Genomic DNA, 3750 nt, shown 5'->3' with positions numbered 1-3750 from the left:
AGAGAGAGAGAGAGAGAGAGAGAGAGAGAGAGAGGCCAAGAGTTCAGTTCTAGAACCAGACTGTCTGTGTTTGACCTCTGGTTTTGTTGTTGTTGTTAAAGATTTACTTATTTTGTGTATATGAGTATACTGTTGCTGTCTTTAGACCACTATAAGAGGGCATTGGATCCCATTACAGATGGTTGCTGGGAATTGAACTCAGGACTTCTGGAAGAGCAGAGTCAAAGTGCCTTTGACCTCTGAGCCATCTCTCCAGCCTTGTTTGCCTTTTTAAGCAGAGAAGGTAATATAATCTCTCTGTGCCTCACTTTTCTCATCAGTAAAGCAGGAACAATATCACAACTTCAGTTACCTTGTTATAATGAGGACTGTTTGCATCTAAACACATAGACTATGTAGGAAATCGTTGGACACACAGTAAGCAATATAGGAAATTGCTGTCTTTTCATTGTAGAAAGAATTGTGGGCCAAAGTGCCTTTTCACTGGGATGTTCTTGTCAAACTGGGCTGTCAACCCAATTTTCATGTAGTCCAAGGGCCTTCCTATTTGTGCCGTGGCCACTAAACGCTACCTTTGGGATGTCTTTCCACTGGAGTCTCCCGGGGCTCTGTCATGAATGCGTCAAAAGAGAAAAAGCTTGAGTGTTGAGCAAGTGATGTCATTTAGCAACTTGGGTCACTCTGTTGCGTATTTTCCTCCAGATGAAGGGAAGGACTGGCTCCCAGAGAAGGCTCCTGACCAACAAGTGATGCCTTGACATCAGCACCACCTTGCTGCCCACATTGCCATCTCCTCCACATTAGGGCAGGAGGGAGCCACAGGTTTCCTGGAGCCTGCCCTTCCATCTGCCCTGCATCCCACTGACATCCTGGTGGCCCTGCTCTCAGGTGACGTTTGTCATTACTCAGTCTCACGCTCCCAGTCTCCTTCCCACATTTCTGGCCTCCCCTCCCCTTTGCATCCAGCCACCTCAGACCCCGGGCTCACTCATACTGTCCACTGTCTCCTTGCTTGCCCCAGGAGAAGAGTCACCTAGGACTCAGGTTAAAGACAGGCTTGACCAGCCCTTTGTCTGGGAAATTCTGACTCAGGAGGCTTGGCACAAAGTTCAGGAGCTTTTATTTTTAGCAGGTGGCCCTGGTGACTTGGTGACTTGTCTTCAGGGAAGTCACTGCCCAGGCTTGCTCACATTGCTCATCCTAGTAGGGCCCATACTCTCCCAAGCTCAGCATGCATCTCACACCTTTGGCAACATGGGCTTCTTGTCCTCAGCAACCTGTAGCTTTGTTGTTGTTGTTGCTCAAAGTAGAGAAATTTCTTAAACATTGGCATGCGTATATTTTTCTCACAATGTACATCCCCAGTAGGTGTTTCCTTGAAATCTGGGTTTTTGTAAGAAATGTCACTACGCTCCATTTTTAATGAGGTTCGCTTAGACTAAGTTCATCAGAGTCAGAGATAAGCAGGAGGCATGGAGCCCCCCCACCCCCACCCCCCACTGGTGGCTCGTGCCTGTTTGTCTCAGAACTCTGAGGGCTGGAAAGTTATAAGTAGTCTGCCTGGGCTGGAGAGATGGCTCAGTAGTTAAAAGCAGGGGCGGATCTTCCTGAGGATCCAGGTTCGATTCCCAGCATCCACACGGTAGCTCACATCTGTCTGTAAATCCAGATCCAGGGGATCCAACACCTTCACAGAAAACACAGGTGCACATGAAATAAAAACAGACTTTAAAAAAGTCATCTGGCGTGTAACTGAACCCATGATTAGAGAAAGGGGGCAGTCACAAGCTCTAAACTATTCGTTAGTTCTGACCCTCGGGAAATGGGGATTGGAATTTCTCAAGACTGGAGAACTTTAAAAACCACCATCCTCTGGCAACCCCACACCACCAGCCATTTCTTCCTTTTCTGTATGCTGACATCCCTTTCTGTAAAAACGGTATAGGACAAATGCTTCATTGTTGCTAGTTTCTTGAATTTATTTGATCTTATTTCCAATCAAATAGTGATGCTCTCTTGTAGTCTGAGCCCTTGAAAGGCAGAGGCAGGGGAATTGCTGTAGATGTGGGGACACCCTGGTTCTAAATAGTGAGTTTCAGGTTAGCCGGGGTTGCATGGTGAGATCCTGTCCAAGTAATAAACAGACAAAAACGAATGAAATTTTACTTTTTTCTCTTATTGTTAATTATTGAGTGAAATTATTTATTATTTTGCCCAAGTGCCATCACCATCAGAAGGCTGAGAGAAGAAGGATCTTAGCAATAGCGTAGGTGAAAAGGGAGTGCGATTTGAGATTAAACAATCACTATTTGATTAAATAAAGCTAATGACAACCAACTTTGATGTCTGAAATCTCTGTTGCAGGAAGAGATGCTACGTGGACAGACTGGCTAAGCGTCTTGGCTGAAGGGTATTTGGCTCTTTGCTCCACTACCAACTGTTTGAGGCTTCAGGTGAGCCATGGCTGCAAACTGGGCCATCTCCTTATTTTTTGCTTTTTCCTTTTTAGATTTATTTATTTTCTGTGTATGAGTTATTTTGTCTGCCTTTTGCATGTGTGCTTTGTGTGTGCCTGATGCCCACAGCGGTCAAAAGAGGGCATCAAAGTCTCTGGAACTGGAGTTAGGGATGGCTGTGAAGCAGCTGGGTGTAGAACAAGAAGTGCTCTTCACTGTTGAACTGTCCCTCCAGCTCCTCAGTTTTCTTATTCTAAAAGGAAGGCTACATCTTTCAGCCTCGATGAACTATGAAGAGCCGTGCTCACAGGATGACTCTGAAGAGCCAGGCTCACAGGGATGACTCTTTGTCATCCTTCCGGTGAGTTTTGTGTACTCCATTGCTTTCCAGCTTCCTGATTCTCTTCTTGTGTGGTGTGACTGTAGAGTTTAAATGTGAGGCCAGGGAGCCCAGGAAATGGACTTTCCAGCAAGAGCTACAAACCCTCCCATCCCGTGTGAGACCCAATGTGAGCAGTGACTCAGTGCATCTGCAGGGGAGCAGCCCAGACAGAAGGCTTTGAAGAGTCCTCAGGCTCGAGTGTCTTCTCCAACGGGCGTGTGCCAGGGAGCTGGAACAAGACCAATCTAAGCTGTGGTTTGTCTCAGAGAGAAATTTTGGAGACTGGCTTATGATTGGGTGGCTGGTTAACATCAGTGAAACTAGACAAGGCATTCAGATGGCAGCACTTAAGGTCTCAGCAACAACAATAAAACATTAGGAAGGTATTACAGTAAAAGGAGACTGCTGTCCTGCAAATGAACTCATGGGAAATCAGAATCTCTGAACTTGATGCTAATGATCATAAGAGGCAGTTTTCAGAGCTCTGTAAACTTCCACACGGATGGAACCGTCCTTGTGAGAAGAGACCAAGAGACTTCAGAAATCTACAAACAGCTATAGAAAGGAACGTGTGGCTTGTTGGGACTCACCCATATCACCACCGACTTTCCCTTAACATTTCTCTTTTAAATCTGAATCCAGGAAAGAGATTTGGAACCTGATCAGTCCCATGCCAGACTCTGCCTTCCTCTCTGAATTATAAACATCAGATTGTTACGATGCATTTCCTGCATGTGTCTAACATGTGGCTCAGGCTTCTACCTCACAAACGCAGCAAGTCGGCACACTCCCTGTGGAGCCTGGCAGTGTTGCTCAGGTGGTGCAGTCTCAAATGGGTGCAGGCAGCAGGGAGCAGGGGAGCAGGGGTGCAGGGGGCAGGGGAGCAGGGGGCAGGGGAGCAGGGGGCAGGGG

The sequence above is a fragment of the Mus caroli genome, chromosome 3, assembly GCF_900094665.2.
Source record: "Mus caroli chromosome 3, CAROLI_EIJ_v1.1, whole genome shotgun sequence".
NCBI lineage: Eukaryota > Metazoa > Chordata > Mammalia > Rodentia > Muridae > Mus > Mus caroli.
This window is presented reverse-complemented; position numbering follows the sequence as displayed.